We start from the raw sequence: 18195 nt of genomic DNA on the forward strand, positions 1-18195 counted from the left end.
ATAGTATTAAGGAAGGGAACTGCTGCTATAGATGCCCATACTTTTTGTTGTTATCTGATGACGTTTAGCTCATTCGCAGCAACCACCAAACATTGGTTTTCAAGTTTCTTCTACTTTTGCATTGGTCTGAAAATGCTTGCTAGGGTCCTTTTAATTCAAAACCTGCCTCAAGGGCTTACGGTATGCTTGAACGCTCTCCTGTATTCCTTAGGGCTTGTAGGAACTTTATTGGAAGGTCTTAGGCCCTTTATTCGTAGGTATATTTAACACCTTCTTCTTGTACGTTGCTTTGGGATGCCGGGCACGTCTGAGAGGTATCCACTGTCCTCCGTAAATGAACCATCCTTTAATCTAATGATAGTCTTCATCTAGGACTAGGCCAACCTGTGTATGAGAGATAACTGGGGCATAGAGGATGATTTGAATTTACAGAATATTTTTTTTTTAAAACCAAGATTTGACTCCTTGAATCTCTGCAATCTCTGCTTTCCTAATACAATTTCAAATGAATTTTTATTTTCTCAGAGTTATACACCATGAAAAGAATCCCAGGTGGCATAGTGATGAATAATCAAAATATTAACCAAGAAATTGTCAGTTCCAATCTACTAGCTCTATGGGAGAAAAATAGACCATTTCTTCTTTTTTAAAATTTTTAGCCTTGGAAATTCTATGAATGGTCATTGTGAGTCAGAATCACCATGATAGCAGAGGATTTGTTGGGTTCACACTATGGAAGAAGTTTCTGGGTAGAATAAGAAGTGAAGAGCTTAACTTCTAATCAAAAGGTTGGTGGTTAGAATCCATTCTCAGAAGATTGATCTAGTAATCTATATCTAAAAGATCACGATTTAAAAACCTGTACTCTGCAATATATGCATTTGCTGAGTTGGAATCAGCTTGACAGCACTTGATTTGGGATGTTTTGTCTGTTTGTTTAAATACTAAGAAAAAAACTGTATTAAGAAGATTACATGTTCTATTGATTATTTGTACACTGTTGGTAAATAGTCTAGATTTCTTAAAATACTTAAAGTTCAAGTTATTTATTAAATAAGTCATAAGCTGCTATTTCCTGCCTAACTTATAGATGCATATGTAGCTGTATGGACCATGCTTATGACATTTGTGTAAGGACACTTTATTTGGATTTAATGACATTATTTATGAATTATGAGGTTATTTTTATATTGAATATCAAAGAGTGACAGTAGAAAATTTGACTTCTTATAAGCAATTCCTCCACACGCAGAAAGAAAAAGTGGTTGGTATCAATTTAGGAGTACTGTTCTTTATCTTGACCCATGGCCAAGGGCTTGTTGGTGACCAAGCATTATTTTCCAGAAAAGCTTTAAGACACTTATCATTGAACAACTAATCAGGCCTCTGTTGAGAAGTCAGACCACAGAAGCCATGTGTTTTATAAAACTTTGCTTTGTTCAGGAAGAAAGTTTCATTAAGATGCTAAGACTAGGGTTTGGTTAAGCATAATGTGGTTTTGGTTTTCCCCTAATTGTATGGAAATTCCCTGGGTGAGAAGTATGGGCCTGGGAAAGATCAGAATTGACAGTACTCAATGACTTCTAGTTTTCTACTCCATCAGAATGTCCAGTGATCTCCCTGGGCCGATTTTATCATCAACTTTGACCTTAGTAGGTAAAACAACTACTGACTACTCGCTGTCTCTAAAATATAAAAGGAAAAGAATGTCTGTTTGGTCAATGGAGCTGGCAAAAAGATCAGGCATCTGGATATTGTTCATACTGAAACCTTTTATTTGTTCACTGAGAGAAAGAAAAACCCAAGAAAGCTTCTTGGGGAAATATTTGCAAAAGGAGTTCTTTCATGTCGGGCTTCGCCACAGTCCCATACAAAGCAGTTGCATGTCTTATTAACATTGTTGTTGTTGTTATGTTGTTAAAGGAATCTTGGCTCACTCATGTGGTTTGATCTTTGCTGCATTGCCCATTTTAGCAAATTCTGGCATCTCAAATGTAAAGAATGCATATTTAATGTTGTTATTTCTATGTGCCATCAAATCGGAACTGGCTCATTGTTGACCTTGCAGTGAGTTTTCAGAGGCAGTAAATTACAGGGGAGAAGACTGCCTATCCTTCTCCTATGGAGTAGCTTGTGAATTCCAACCTCATACCTTTGAGACTGAAGCACAGCTTGTTATCACTAAGCCATGAGAGCTCCCTTTGCATTTAATATTTCTGTCTAATACTCAATTATCAGCATCTCCTGAAAACTGAGTGTTTTGTTGAGTTTTGTTCTTGAGGGGGTGAGTGTTTGTTTGTTTTTTAAAAAACATATCAGTCCTTGGAGAGGGACATCATGTTTGGAAGAATGGAGGGACTGCACAGGAGAGGAAGACCTTCAATGAGATGCATTGATTCTGTGATTGGGGTGGTGGGAGTGAGTGTGTCGAAGACAGTGAGATTGGTACGGGACAGAGCAGGGTTTAGGGCTCTTATACATAGGGTTGCTATGAGTCTCAAACAACTCAATGGCACATAACAACAACAACAACATTTTTATTAAAGGCTGCTCATGTGCCAATGAAGATCTTTGGTTACAAAACAGTTTCCCACACAACTGCAAGTTAAGAGATTGTAATGGTATTTGGAAAACAAAATATGTGAGAAATACTAGACCAAGTAAAAACATACAAGGTACCCCTGTAATCAACTTTTTCAGAACTCTGGATCAAGCCTACTTAAATAAGCCAGGGAGTGACAGCTAGCGCTCTGCATCAGCGCACTGGGAGACTCAGCCTCCATCCCTGGGTCAGAAGGGACTGACGGACGTATGGGGACTGGAAAGGCCCTGCCTTCAGCTTTGACAGAGGAAGAAGAATGAAAGGAGAAGGCATATTTTGTGCCTCTACTCATCTGTGTTCATCACTTGGGAGTTGTAGATGAAGGGACATATTCAAGAGGAACAATTTAAAGAAATTTGGTTTACTTTCCCAGCTTTTATTTATATTTAAATTTAAATATAAAGTAGAATATAAATATAAAGTGGAAATTTAAGTTTTCTGTTCAAATTCCAGAGTGCAGGTAATTCCCTCCATCATATTTCTGGGAGAGACCAAGGGATAGGGAAGGATTATACCTTAGTTTTGTTTTGTGTTTGGTTTTTTTTTCTTTTCTGTTTTGTTTTTATTTTTTTTAAGGAAGTACTCTTTTCGTAGAATGTAACTAAGGTCTGCAGCAATGTTAAAAACACATTATAAAAGGGAAAATATACAGAGCAGATTACTTTTTTATCTACGTGCAACACAATCACAACAATTCAAGTCATAATTTTCACTACTCCCATAATTATCTCACTCATGTCAAAGACGATAAAATTCATTCTGTGAAGCTTCATAAGTGACCCAATAAATCACACAGGAGCAATGAGAGGGACAAGAGAGAATATGCTGAGTGAACAAACTCAATCCCACAAGGACAAATACTGCACAAAACCATTATTGTAGAATGAGCATGAGAATCCAAGGAGGGGATTTGATTTCACGGACTCTGTTTCAGACTTGAAGAGCAAAGAAATTAAAAGAGCTACAATGAATGAACTGGTTGAGTATATTTTTGTGGTATAATTGTTGAATCAGCATATTCTGATATAGAAAAAATGATTAGTGCTAACATCTTCCAGACTCTTCCTCCAAGTGATAAACCAGATTTTTACCCAGAAGATGAGCCAACAATTGAGGCCTCTTGGTTTCATATTCAACGGGTGTATTAACTCTTCTTGAAGTTTTTGGAGAGCACTGATTTCCAGCCTAGCATTGCAAAGCAATATATTGATCAGAAGTTTGTACAACAGATTTTTTTTTAAGTTCCTGGAGCCTTTTGATAGTGAAGATCCCAGAGAAGGTGACTTTCTGAAGATGGTTCTACATCGAATTTACAAGAAATTTCTTGGATTAAGAACATTCATAAGAAAACAAATGAATAACATTTTCCTTGGGTTTATATATGAAACAAAACATTTTTCAATGGTGTTGCTGAACTACTAAAAATATTAGGAAGTATTATCAATGGCTTTGCATTGGCACTGAAACCAGAATGTAAACAGTTTCTAAAGAAGGTTCTTATTCCTATGCATACTACAAAAGAATGAACTTTATTTCATGCTCGGCTAGCCTATTGTGTTGTACAGTTCCTGGAAAGGGATACAACATTAACAGAACCACAGGTTATCAGAGGATTGCTAAACTTTTGGCCAAAAACATGTACTCAAAAAGAGGTTGTTTTGATTTGCATCTCTCTTATTGCCAGTGATTTGGAGCATTTCTCCCTGTGTGTGTTTGCCGTTTGAGTATCTTCCTCTGTGAAAATTCTTTCTATGTCTTTTGCCCATTTTGTAATTAGGTTTTTCAGTATTTTTTCTTGTGGAGGCCCAGTAGTATTCTGTAAATTTTCATTATGATACTCTTGTCTGAGATGGTATTACCAAATGTTTGTATCTAGTTGATAGGTCTTCTTTTTATCCGGTTGGAAAAAGTTTTTGATGTGCGTGAGGCTTTAATCTTTAGAAGATCCCATTCATCAAGTTTATACTTGTCAGATTGTACATTTCTGGTTGTATTTGGCAGTTTCATTAGACCATAGACTAGTGCTTCTAAACTTGAGCGCAGTTTGTCTCCTATGAACTTTATGGCTTTAGGCTTTACTGCCAAGTCTCTGATACACTTTGAGTTGATTTTTGCGTATGGTGTGAGATGTGGATCCTGTTTCAGGTTTCTACAGGTAGCAGTCCAGTTTTGCTAGCACCATTTGTTGAAGAGGTTGTCATTTCCCCATTTAGTAGTTTTTATTTTCTTGTTGAATATCAGTTGACCATAGATAACTGGGTCTGTTTCTGGGTTCTCAATTCTGTTCCATTGGTCTATGTGCCTGTCATTGTACCAGTACCATGCTGTTTTAGTTACTACTACTGTGTAGTAGGTTTTGAGGTCAAGGAGTGCTATGCCTCCTACCTCATTTTTGTTTCTCAGAAGTGTTTTGCTTATTGAGAATCTCTTGCCTTTTCAAATAAATTTGACAATTTCCCTTTCAATCTCCTTGAAAACTGATTCTCACTCTAGTAACAGTGCAGAGTTTAACAGGGCAGCAAGTAAGAAATGTTGGAGAGGATGTGGAGAGATAGGAACTCTTGGTGGGATTGTAAAATGGTGCAATCATGCTGGAAGGCAGTTTGGCGCTTCCTCAAAAAGCTGAAGAAATTCCATATGACCCAGCTATTCTATTGCTTAGAATAGAAATGAGAACTGAGAAAATGAGAACTGAGGCACAAAAGGAGACTTTTACCCCAGTGTTCATAGCAGCGTTATTCACCATCTCAAGAACATGGAAACAGGCCAGATGTCCAACAACAATCGAATGGATTAAGAAATTTTGGTATATTTATGCAATGGAATACTGCACAGCACTCACAAGTGATGATTTTGTAAATTATTACCTTCTTTGGGAGGGACTGGAGAGCATTCTGCTCAGTGAACTGACTCAGTCCCACAAGGACAAAAAATGTGTAAAGCCATTATTGTAGAGGGCGTATAAGGATGCAAGAGGGGGTGGGAGGGTAGAAGCAGAGGGATGAGGATGTGCTGGGTGTGTGTGTGTGTGTGTGTGTGTGTGTGTATTAATCATGGAGTTTTACAATTTTATGGGGGGGTAAAGGAAATTGGAAGAATCTGGTCTGAAAAACAGTGTATTCAAATTTTGTAAATAAACTAATACAATAAAAAAAAAGAAAAAAGGTGATGTTCTTAGGAGAAATTGAAGACACCTTAGATGTCAATGAACCAATACAATGGAAAATAAATTGAAGAGTTACTTTTTTAAACAAATATCCAATTGTCTGTCCAGTTCTCATTTCCAGGTTTCAGAAAGGGCATTATACTTCTAGAATAATTAATATATTCTTAGTTTTACTGAGGGTAACATAGACAAAAAACTGTGATTTAGGATAGATTTATAATTATTGGGTTTCTCAAAAAGCCTCTGGTTATTATCTTCCCGAGTAGACAAAGTAAGTCACCATAAATATGTAAGTTGATATTTGTGCTAAGTAAATGAAAAATGTTTGTTCAATGAATTGTTCTAGAATTCTTTGGGCCCTTCCGGTATCTTCCTCTTCCTTGCTGTTGAGTCAGAACCCACTCATAACTGCCCCTCAAGTGGGTTTCTAAGAGAGTAAATCACACAGGAAGAGATTGTTCGTCTTTCTCTGGAGTTGCTGGTGGATTTTCATTGCCAGAAAGTTGAAGCTTTCTGTTAAGAGTATCAACCCAAAGAATAGGAAATTCTTACATATTTATATATACTCTAGGGATTTGATAGAATTATTAGCCTAAATCCCAGATACACTGTGTTATATATGTTGCTACATTTAATTTTATAAACTTTTGTCACTGAACACTAGCTGTGATACTCTAGATGTTAATGCAAATGCAAAGAAATGAAGGAATAATTTCTAGATTTGAGTAGCTTTCTTGCTGTTGTTAGATACTGCCAATTCAATTATAAATTATCACCAACCAAAACTCAGCTGAACTTTGCACTATCCTTTGCCATTCTCACAATCTGTCATGCTCAAGTTTGTGGTAGTAGCCACTGTGACAGTCCATCTAGTTGGGTCTTCCTTTCTTTCACCAACACTATACCTTTCCCCAAATGGTATCTTTCTCCAAGAATTGGCTCTTTCTGAAAACATGACCAAGTGAAACAAAATTTCACTATTCTTGCCTCCAAGGGAGCTCTGGTGGCCTTCTACTAGGCAAGAAGCTGTACTGCAACCCTGAAAGGACGTGGTTCGAGGCCACCAGCTCCTCCATGTGAGAAGAATGGGCATTCTTCTCCCATGCAATTAACTGCCTCTGAAAACCTGCTTAAGGGTCAGCTATGGGTTGATTCTGATTCTATGGCACAAAACAACAAAAAAATGAGTGCTTTCATTGAACTTCCTTTAAGACACATTTGTTTACTCAATATTCAATATTTCTCCCCAACACCACAATTCAAATGCATGAATTCTTCTTCTACCATCCTTATTCATTGTCCAACTTTCAGATGCACAGGAAATAAATGAAAATTTCATAGGTTGGATCAGATGCATCTTAGACTTCAGGCTGACATCTTGTTCTTTAGGACTTTGGAGAGATCCTTGACAGCAGATTTCCCCAATGTAACACATCTTTTGATTTTTTTGAGTGCTGCTACCAAAGGTGTTGATTGTGGATCCAAGTAAAATGAAACTGTTGACAATTTCAATCTTTTCTCCATCTATCATGCTGCTGCCTACTGGTCCAGTGGTGAAGATTTTTTTTTCATTGATCTTGACACATAACCTATATTGAAGACTATAGTCTTTGATCTTCTGTAGTGTTTCAAGTCCTTTTCATTTTCTACAAGCAGACTCTCATCTGCACAACACAGTTGTAGTAGTAGAAGAGATACTTGAAGATATTACAAGTTTAGTTCCAGACCATAGGGATAAAGAAAATCACACCAGTTTTAATATCACAATAAAGAAAGTCACACACTTTTTTCCCTTTGAGTACGTACAAAGGAAGTATATGATAGTAGTATGAAAAAAAATTTAATTTTGGGGAGAATTACCAAAATGTAGCATAATGAAGTGAGCACTCATAGACTTGCTCCATGCAGGGTTGTCACAAAACCTTTTAGTTAAATAAACCAAAATGAAACATAAACACAGTATCTGTGGATGTCAGTAAGACAAGGCGTGTCTATGCCTAATAACTGCTAAACATTTAAAATATCAGTCAGATATAGAATCAAGTTCCTTAAAGGTTGAGAGTATGTGAGAGGGTGAAGTGACTGTGAGTTAAATAATTGAAGAACACATTTCAAAGCGGACACTATTAAAATAGAACTATATGGACCTGCAATTTTTTTAGATTAAAATAGTCATATATCAGCTATTTCATCTGTTTTAATCTGATATATTCAATTTTGTACTCCTGGTAGTACAAACATGAGCAAACTTTTTCCATAAAACACCAGATAGTAAATATTTTAGGCTTTGTGGGTTATGTGGTCTCCTTTGCAGCTACTGAAATCTACTGTTGTAGCATGAAAGTAGTCCCTTAAATGATATATAAGCAAATGAATGTGGCTGGGTTCCAATAAAACTTTATTTTTTTAAAAAAATGCATTAGACTGGATTTGGCCCGTGGGGCTGACTCTTATGTAAAGAATACTTTAAATTCTCTTAATGTTTCTGCTTGCTGAAATGTCTTTTTTTTTTTCTGATGGTTTCCCATCCCTGCACCAAGCATGGCACGCCTTTTCTGTAACATGCTTATTCTCTTTCTTTCCCCAAAGCAGAGCCTTCCTGCATGCAGAGTTCTGGAGAGAACTGAATGCTTTGGCTCCAGCTCAATGTTGCCATGTGGTAACAGACCACAAACCTTAGCCACTTCCTCCTTGTTGTTTAACTCTTGGCACATGTGCTTTTTGTTTCTGTTTTATTAGCTCTTTAGCTGAATTGCAAAAAACCTTTGTGGCCGCCTTTCATCCAGTGAGGAAAAAAAAGCAACTCCCTCCCTTTCCACAACCTACAATGTTTCTTGGTATCCCCAACTGTAGAGAGGGCTCTTTCACAATATCAGATCTTTCCAGATGACAAAAAATTTCCAGTAAAAACCAACAAACAGTTCCTTATGGAACTCTAAGAAACAATTATGCAACTTTACAATGAAGACTGAGTGACATCACAGATGTCACTTCCTGACAAGCATTTATAGAGCATCAGTTCCTTGCTTCTTTCTAAGCATTGGAAGCAGAATGAGAACCAAACAAGATAAAATTATTTTCCTCATGGAGTTTTCAGTCAAATGAGATAATATGGACAAATAATCAGTGAAGTTTATAAATAACCTGATTTCAAATCATATAATCATTGGCACAGTATACTCAATATGGTCACTGAGTGCTTAAGTGACTGCTTAAGTAAGGTGTCCTCATATGTAGCAAATAGTTAAGGGATTGATTGCTTTCTCTGGAATGAGAAACAGGTCATTATTGCTATTAAAATTTAACTTAGTAAGATCCAATTCAACTCTAAATAAGAGTGCCAACAGCTCTTCAATGAATAAAATTTGTGAGGTATTTTATTGTCTTTTAAAAATCTGGATTCCTTTCTTTCACAGAATTCTTAACTACATTCTTGATGGTTAAGGAAGATGAATGAATAAAGATGTAGTGAGAACATCTTTCCTTTACAATCACTTCTCCCACCCTCTTGGATATTCAGGTAAATAATTAGTGGATTTCTAAAGGGACATACCTGCCACCTTCCAGTAAGTGCATCACTTCAGGATTTCACAGAGATTGCATAGGATGTTGAATGCCCTCTTTGCCCTCTTCATTTCTCTTCTCTTTGTTTTCTTAGGAGAATGCATGATTACTGCTGTTTTCTCTCCTCCTGCTGTTTTAAATAACAAGAAGATGAACAAGAAAACTAAGCCCATGTCTATCTTTATGGGAGGAGTAGCATTTGGAGAGGACACGATTTTAATCAAGGTGGTCAGGAGGTTCTGAAGGCTAATGACCTAATGACGAGGAGCCCCTATTCAATGAGTCAATGTCTGTGCTTCGGTTTTCTTCTCCATTGCTCCCATTCCCCCCACTCCACCCCGTGCTCAGATGTTGTTAGGAGTTACTACATACATGCCTTTTGACCCATAATGCCATCATGTGATTAACTAAAACCATCTCATAGTTGATGATAGATTTTCTAGACTGTAATTCTTGTGAGAGTGTATTTCAAATCACCAGGTCTTTCTCTTAGTAAGCAAACTTCGGTGTAAACAGCTGAACTCTTAGCCATTGCATCACCAGGGCTCCTCCCATACCCTTTTTCTATGGTATTATAGAGTGACAGGACTTTAGCAAGTGCCTGTTGATGTCATTTTTCCCATACAAACTGAGTTGTTAAAGTTCAATTTCCTCTGCTTTTCCTTGTCTTTAAGCATTGAAGAGCAGAATACTGTCTAACAGGACCAAAATGGATTTTATCACCAGGTGCAGGCGACAGCCACCATGTGTGACCTCAGTAATGTAATAACCCCACTGAGTTTTCCCCAAACCCTTCCCTGGAATTCCATCACAACAGCTATAACATTTTTATTTAGGATGTTTGTCTCCCATTCAAATGTAAATACTCAGAGGAAGAATAATACCTTAAATTCTCTCTAGGTATTTGTCCCTTAGAATGAGTTAGATACTTTAAGTTTGTTTGGGTTTTTTTTTTTTTAATTTTAATTTTAAAAAAAAGTTTGCAAAAAAGTTAGATTTTCATTCATTCATTGTTGCATAATTTACCCCTGGTCCCTTCCTTCCCCCTCCCCAAGTTGACTTTTTGTAAATACTAGTTTATTTACAAAATTTTAATAGTCTTTAAAAACAGATTATGCAAATTTCTCTCAAGCCCCTCATCAAATTGTAAAACTCCATGATTAACCCCCTCTCTGCCTGCATGTACTCATCCTTCTGTTTCCACTCTACCCCACCCTTTTGGATCCTTATCACGTTTTTATAGGAGGAGAAGAGGAGAATGCAATGACACTGGATTACTCAAAAGTCAGAAAGCTGAGACTGACAGTTTTTGGTGAGGAAAGTAAAGTTTGGCAGAGATGGCACCCCTCAATAGAGGAAAAAATGCTAGAAATGCCAAAGATAATCTTAATTGATTTTGCAATCACTGATAGCTTGAGGGAATATATTTAGCTTGGTTTATTAATCATGTTCTTTTTATTTGTATTAATTTCCATCCCTCTGCCTGAGGTACTATGTCACAGCTAAGTACCCTGTCCCTAGAACCAGACCACACCCTGTTTCTAGGTTCTCTATTCTGACTCATAGCCACACTGCATAACTGAGTAAAAGCTGTAACTCATTACAGAAGCAGACTTTCTCTACCACAGCAACTGGAAGGTTTGAACTGTCAAACTTTCATTTAGCAGCTGCACATTTAACCACTGTGCTACTGGGTTATGATTCTGTAGGATTACTGAGGCCAGGTCTCTGGATCATTTCAAGGCTGTACATCTGCTTTCTTATTTCATTCTCTCTCAATTCATATTGTAAAATTAAGCTGTCCTGAAGCCAGCTGACCACTTTATCTTCCTATTACTCCCCCGCCCCCCTCCCATCCAGGTAGTAATCCCTTCCTAAGTCACAAAACTCTTCTTAGCCTTTCATCCGTCTCTTTTTCTTGAGCCATTTTTTTTTCTTTTTTGTCTTACACCTTGCATCACCCATATTCTATTATTCCTCTCCTTGACCATTAATCCTGGATGTGGAATCTTGTCAGATATTCTTTAAATCAAAGTACTTTTTGTTCAGCCTTAAATCTCCTTCATCTTCTATGGCAGTGATATCTTCAAGAAATTCCAACTGATTTGTTAAACATGACCTCCTCTGGCTGGGTCCTTGGAGCCTTCCTTAAATAAAGTGGGCTTTTCCAGGTGTTCTTCTACCATCTCCCTTAAGAATGTTTCTGAGAACTCCCTCTACTGCACTCCTTCCGTCTCATAATAAACCAGATGTTACACATACAGATCACCTATCTCCCTGCTTGTCTTAAGAGGGATCTTAAAAGAAATATGAAGGATGGATCTGGCTATTATCAAATCCTTGGGAATGACTTCCAAATTAGTGAATTTCAGTTACTGCCTCTTTATCTTGTCTTCTTTTCCTGTGATTACAAAATTTAAAAAGAAGCCAAATGAACAGCCATGTGTTTCTCTCTGTTTTATACGATGCTATCCTTACACGATACAGGTAGTATTGAAATATGCCTCTAGGTCTCTAACAATCAACTGTACATGTAATACTATCTCTCATTTCTGCCTCAGTTCAGAACTAAATTGGAGATGGGGCTAGATATATGATGAATATGTAATGTTTTCCTCATTGTAAACAAAAATGGATTTTCCCCTAATGACTTAATCTTTTATTAAATTCAATTTTCTACTCAGTTATTAAAATAGTTTTCTGTTCCTCAGAGCAATACCTACCCCACAGGGTAAAATATCCTCTTCTGCTAAATTCTCAAAAGGAGTTCAGGTGACATAATGCTTTGCACCTTGTACTGCTAACCAAAAGATTGACAGTTGACTCCACTAACTGCTCCATGGCATAAATACAGAAAATCTCTTCCCACAATTTTTTATAGTCTTGGAAATCTGAAGAAAGGTACCTGTGAGTCAGTCAGCTTTGACTAATGGCAGTAGGTTTGATTCATTGGGGTTTTTTGTTTGTTTGGTTGGGTTTGGTTTTGTTTTGCTTCGGTTTATGTGGGAGGGGCCTTCCAGAAGAGTCTGGAAGACTTACTAGAAAAATGTTTAAAGAACTGTAACACTTAGTTGGGGTTTTTGGTATACTTTCAAAGAGAGGAAAAGTCTGGACAGAGCATGCTTATTTTACTTTTCCAAGTTATTTTAGCATTTCATCATACACAGTAGAATGTATAAAGCATGAAGGGAAGACCTAAGAGGAATTTGCTCCAAACGGAAATGCAAATAGTAGGGAGTATGTTCCATACTAGTTGGGTTGAACAAGAATTATCTAGCTTGTTTGTTTTAGAATACAAATTCCCAAGATCCACAGAAAAGAAAAAAAAAAAGCAAAAATGTGATTCAAGATCTGGGATGCATTTTACGCAAACACATAAAAAGAACCACAAATAATTCTGATGCAAGTGGTTAGTAACTGTATTTGGATTAATATCATGTACGATTACTAGAAATTGTTCTACCCCCAAAAAAGGATTGGGTAGTAAAATGTCTTCAAAATATTCCATTTTAGTAAATTAATGAAGTTTCTTAAACACAGCATTTCTTAGAGGTGTTAATATCTTAACAAGTATTATAAATCCTTAAGGAGAGTGTGCACAGCATTTCCCAAGCTTTTTTTTCTGAACATGTATTAATGACAAGGCAAAACTATTGCTCTGCCTAAGGCAGTCTCAAAGGTGCTGACTGTAACTTATGGAACAAATGAAGTAACAATTATAATCTGTATTGACTAAAACATATCTTTAAAATACATTTGAGGAAGTACTACAGTATAAAAGAGTTGTTGAAATACTATTGAATGTTGAAAAGAAAAACAAATTGCATCATTAAGAGCTTGCAAATCAGATAACTTGAACAATACTTGAAATAGACTGAAAAGACTTCTAAGCTGGCAGCTTAAATATGCATGTATTAATTAACTTTCTATCAAACTCCACCAACTCTAGAGTTGTCAATAACTTGGAAATAAAAAGGAAAAACAACAAGGACAACACTTTAGAAGCTGGAATATAAGTGAGTTAGTTAAACTAAAAAGCTAAATACAAAATCAAAGTAAGGAAAGTTGAGATATGCCCCAAATTTCTTGGGATGCTTAGAAGCAGGCAGATCCACTTTGTCTAGTAATTGGTTGTGAAGCAAACATTTAAATAAAGGGATTGGGTGAAAGTCCTAGGCAAAGAAATTAGATCTCTAAATCTTCCAAAATCTGTGCTACTAGGGCAGCTGCTCCCACTCCACCTCATAGCTAATTAGAGGGCTGAAGAGATTAAAACAGAGAAACTTTGATTTGAGTGTTATACAGGACAAAAATTCACATATTTTAACTACTGAAAACAATAATAATAATAAGTAAATAATAAAACACTATGCATTAAATTCTTGGAAGAAATACAGTTAGAATACTTCTTGAAAATAAAGGTGGTGAGGCTTCATCTAAATTACTTTGGCCATATTATCTGGAAGGACTAAACCCAGGAGAGAGACATCATGCTTGGTAAAGTAGTTGTTTGAGGCCCAATGTCCAAATGATTGAAACTTTTCCCAAACTTGTGTCACCCTCACAATTTCGGTACTGATGAAATATTGCTGCAATCTTTGTGTTAATTTATCATGTTGAAGTCTTCCTCTCCTTCACGGCCCCTCCACTGTTCAAGCATGATATATTTCTTTTGTTCCCAAGCACTGGTCCCTCCTGATAAAATGTCCTAAGTATGTTACCCTTGTTCCCAAGGAGCACTCTATTTGCATTTTGTCCAAAACAGTGTTATTTGTTCTTTTGATAGTCCACGGGATAGTCAACATTCTTTGACAACACTACATTTCAAAGGCATTGGTTCATCTTTGGTCTTTCTTATCCATTGTCCAACTTTCACATGAATATGAAGTATCATAGCTTGAGTCAGGTATGCCTTTATCTTTAACTGACGCCCTCGTCCTTTGGCACTTTCAAGCAAGAGGTCCTTGACAGCAGATTTACCCAACAAAACATGTCTTTTGGTTTCTTAGCTACTGCCGCCACGGGTGTTGACTGTGAATCCAACTTAATGAAATCATTGACAACTACAATATTTTTTTCCATCTATCATGATGTTGTCTATTGATCCAGTTGTGAGGATTTGTGGTGAGGCATAATCTGTAATGAAAGCTAATGTTTTTAGGCTTTATCAGTAAATTCTTCAAATCTTCTTTGTTTTAAGCAAGCAAAGTTGTGTCACCTGCATAATTCAGGTTATTCATAAGTCTTCCCACAATCCTAACATCACATTCTTAATCATATAGTCCATTTTCTCAGATTATTTGTTCAATACGCATATTGAAAAGAAAGTCGACGTAAAAGAGGACTTTAAATGAGATAGGCCGACAAAGTGGCTTCAATGAAGCACAGCAGAGACTGTGAGGTTGGTGCTGGACTAGGTGGAGTTTATTCTGCTGTACAAGGAAACTGCTGTGAGTTATTGTTGTTGCTTTGTGCCATCAAGTTGTTTGCAACTCATAGCAACTCTATATACTACAGCTCTGAAATCTGCTTTATCCTGAGCCAATCTCATTGTCTCTAACACACCTACCCACATTACCTCAGTTACTGAATCAGTCTATTTAATCTAGCAACTTCCTCTCCTGCACTATTTCGCCACTCTTTGAGTCATGATGTCCCTCTCCAAGTCCTTCCAACATACTCAGTGTATGTCAGATGAAGCCTCAGAATTCTTGCCTCTAGGGAGCAACCTGGTTTTACTTCTCCAGAACAAACCTGTTTGTTCTCCTAGCAGTCCATGGTATATTCAGTACTCTTCTCTAGTACCACAACTTAAAGGCATCAAATCTTTTATCATCCTTAGTCATTGTCCAGCACTCTGATGCATAGCAAGTAATTGCAAAGACCAGGTGCACTTTAGTGTCTACACTGATACTGCTTTTCGGTTCTCTGGAAAGGTCAGCAGATTTTCCCAAAGCAATTTGTCTTTTTATTTCCTTACAGCTGGTATCACGAGTATTAATCATCAAGCCAAGCAAGCTGAAGGTGTTAACAATCTCAATCTCTTCCCCATCTATCATGATGCTGCCTATCAGACCAGTGGTGAAAACATTTGTTTTCTTCATGTTGAATTTCAGTCCATATTTAAGACTGTAGTCCTTGAGCTTCTGCAACAAATTACCCAGGTCCTCCTACATTTTGGCAAGCAAGGCTGTGTCATCTCCATAATGAAGATGCTGATGACTTTTCCTCCAATCCTGATGTCACATTCCTCCTCATCGAGCCTAGCCTCCTGGATGATCTGTCTGCATATAGATTGAAAAGATATGATGATAGGATACATTACTGGCATACAACCTTCCTGATTTTGAAACATGCACTGTTTCCTAGCTCTGTTATAATAATTATATTGACTGTCATCATTCCTAACATTTTTTATATTTTGGGTGAAGGCTATTTTACCACCTTAGACTTTAGGAAAAGTGTGCTTATGTGTATATGAGAAGAGGAGAGACCAAATCATAATAAAAGGTGAAGAGGTATGGTAGTTTTTAAAAGTAGATAAAAAGATGTTCTGTAATTTTAAACTATTTTTTAAAATTTTTATTTAAAAGCATAGCTATTGAGACATGAACTCGCTACCAAAACAAAAAGTTTCAGAGTTTGGAAAAATGAAGAGAAATAAAACTGAACAAGAATATAATGACTGTAATACATTCCAGAATGAAGAAACATTTTTTCCTTTATTTCCTGCTGTTTAGGATTATGTTCATCACTATTGCCTACAGTTACAGGTGGGGACACTGTTTTGGAAAGCTTTCTTTGCACTGTCTTTGTAATCTAGATCTATTGCCCATGACATTTTAGCTATCTAATAACTCTACTGTTCCAACAAAACTTCCCCGAGGAGCTGTTGGAACTCCCAGTGTCCACCAACTTAAATTCTCCATAGGAGCAATGAAGAACCACAGGTGTGAGAAATCAGAGGATTCCTTCTCTGAGCAATCGTATTTTAGTCCGTTCTGTTTAATTCATTTAAGATCTATTTTAAGCTCTATGGCTCAGTTAAGCTCAGAAATATAGAAAAAGATTAATTCCCATAGATAAGATGATATTCTACATAGGTTGGTTTCATATAATTGTAAATTCATTACCTTCTGATGAATGACAATCTCCCCGACAAGCTTCATATTGGGTATTTTCATCGTCTGAGTACACGAATTTCTCAGTAAATTATATATTTACCTAAATCTAGCTGTATTATGTCTTTATCTATAGCTATAGATATCTATCTCTCTAACAATATGGGGAGTTGTGGTGGCCCAGTAGTAAAAAACTATGCTGCCAACCAGAAGGCATGTAATTTTAATCCATTAACTACTCTAAGGGAGAAAGATAGACATTCTCCTCTTATGTGAAACTGACTGAGGGTCTGCTATGAGTTGGTTCCCACTCAACAATACATAACAGCAACAAATACGTAAATGAACAACAGAAATGCCATAGCTTGGTTTTGTGGATTATAAAAAGTGTAAAGAAGCTTATGAAGTTCTAATGACTTCTAATGAAGTGAGCTGTGAATTTTTTCATTAGGAAAAAAAAAATCCAAGAGTGACACACACAGAACAAGTAGAACAGATGGAATTTGAGTAAGAACTATTATTAAGATAATTAGTTGAGATTCATAGGCGCAGCTATCCTCAGTGGGGAGCAGCAAGCAGCAATGGGGAGCAGCGAATAATGGTGGGACCCACCTGCCAGGATCAAGCAGGACAGTGGGAATTTGAGTGAGGTACTTAAAGGGGGGGTCACAGTTGATTGCTAAAACACATGGATACCTTCAACTTAAGCAGAAGGGAATGAGACAGCTGGAGCTTGACTGGGGTGGCAGACACAATTCCTGAGGGGAAAACCAAGGCTTCTTGGTTTTCCATTCAGGTCCCAACACATGCCACCCCCACACATGCATCTGCATACTAATCATCACCTCCCCCTCCAGGGACCCCATATGCATGAACTCACCCTATTGCATCCCTGTGTGCCTGCCCAAGCCACTTCTGAACCAGTGACTTCAGATCAAGAACCAGCTATCGCCTTAGGCATGAAAAACTCTACCAAAGCACTGTTACAAAAGAAGCAGGACACCTCATAACCTACACAAACCCAATGCAAGATACCACTCCCAAAAAGTGACACAGTTTCAATGGATTTCCTGAAGCTAGAAAGTCTGATGGAAATTTCTGACACAAAATTTAAAAGCACAATGATTGAATATTTTCAAGGGGTGAAAGAAAAACTTGAAGAATTACAGGACACAGCAAGCAAAAACAAGGAGGAACTTAAAAAAACAATCTAAAACAATGCAGGTGAAACAAAGTAGGCACAGATAGAACTGTCAACACTGATATGCTAGAGCAAAAAGTAGAATCAAAAAGGAAGGAAAAAGAAGAAAACCTAAGAAAAATGTGGGATTACCTCAAGATAAATAATACGTGCATCATTGGAATCCCAGAATAGGAAGAAGCAAGTAAAGGCACTGAAAAGTTGTGGAAGAATTACTAGGAGAAAACTCTGGGGAAAAAGTCAAACCTGTAATCACAATAATCAGAGATCAATTTACAGCAATAAGCAAATATATAAAAAGACAGGGGAAAATGGCCATTGTCTTTCTACCCAAAATATCCAACAAATTGAAAAAGAACAAAAAGAAAACCAGAAACCCTCTAAAAACCCTGAAATTATAAAAATTAGATCAGAAATAAATGAACATGAAAACCATCAACAAAACTAAGAGTTGGTTCTTTGAAAAGGTCAATAAAATTGGCAAACCAATAGCAAAACTAACAAAGGAAAATAAGGGAAAGAGACAAATAATCTGATAAAA

At 36.9% G+C, this 18195-nt stretch overlaps 1 pseudogene; it reads left to right on the forward strand.

Moving 5' to 3' along the window:
• Positions 1-294: 294 nt before the first annotated feature.
• LOC102843991 lies at positions 295-9575 on the forward strand (annotated as a pseudogene).
• The last annotated feature ends 8620 nt before the right edge of the window (positions 9576-18195 follow it).

This window comes from Elephantulus edwardii, unplaced genomic scaffold (assembly GCF_000299155.1).
Source record: "Elephantulus edwardii isolate Elephantulus edwardi_28Jun2011 unplaced genomic scaffold, EleEdw1.0 scaffold00009, whole genome shotgun sequence".
NCBI lineage: Eukaryota > Metazoa > Chordata > Mammalia > Macroscelidea > Macroscelididae > Elephantulus > Elephantulus edwardii.